At 44.6% G+C, this 886-nt stretch overlaps 1 non-coding gene across 1 annotated transcript; it reads right to left on the bottom strand.

Annotated features, from left to right (window-relative positions):
* TRNAK-CUU lies at positions 1 to 73 on the bottom strand. Its single transcript has one exon. It is a non-coding gene; the product is annotated as a tRNA-Lys (tRNA).
* Positions 74 to 886: the final 813 nt, after the last annotated feature.

Below are 886 nucleotides of genomic sequence, written 5' to 3'. Positions count from 1 at the left end.
TGCCCAGCGTGGGGCTTGAACTCACGACCCCAAGATCAAGAGTCGCACGCTCTACCGACTGAGCCAGCCAGGCGCCCCTAAACTGTGCGTCTTTGACCCATGGATGCATCTATGTAATCCACACCCTTATCAAGATACAGTATATTTCCACCACTTCACAGAAGTCCTTAGAACATTCACAGCCCACCCCACCCCCACGAGGAAACCGCTATTCTCCTTTTTCTTTCCCTATAGTTTTGACTGTTCTAGAACTTCATAGACATGGATCATACAGTACGTGTCTAGATTCTTTTGTTGAGTAGATCAGCTCTCCCCTCTTTATATTTGCTGAGTTATTGTTCCGTGTGAACATACCTCAATTTGTTTAGTTCTCCTACTGATGGACATTTGGGTCATTTCCAGTTTTGAGCTATTATAAACAATTCTGCTACAAATACATTTGCATAAGTGTTTTATGGAATTTTTTTTTTCTATGGAATGTATTTCTCGTGGATAACTCGATCGGAGTGACATTTCTGGGGGACAGGGTAGGTGACTATCAAAAGGACTGACTACCCCGAATGTTTGCAAGGATGTGGAACACCCAGAACCGATGCATTGCTGGAGGAACGTAAAATGGTACAATCTTCGGGAAAAGTGTGGACTTTCGTGTAATCACCTATGAAATACTTAGTGGCAAAATTGTGAAAAGAAAGAGTGTATCTTTCTTTTTTTTTTTTTGACCCAGGAAAAGCTTTGGTGGAAAAGTCCCAAAGGGGCATTAGAAAGAGAAGGTCAAGGGGCACCTGGGTCGCTCGTTCGGTTGAGCGTCTGACTCTGGATTTCCGTTCAGATCACGATCTCGGGGTCGTGAGATCGAGCCCTGCGTCAGGATGCACGCTGAGTG

The sequence above is a fragment of the Panthera tigris genome, chromosome C2, assembly GCF_018350195.1.
Source record: "Panthera tigris isolate Pti1 chromosome C2, P.tigris_Pti1_mat1.1, whole genome shotgun sequence".
NCBI lineage: Eukaryota > Metazoa > Chordata > Mammalia > Carnivora > Felidae > Panthera > Panthera tigris.
Note: the sequence above shows the minus strand (reverse complement) of the source record. Positions and strands in the feature narration are given on the sequence as shown.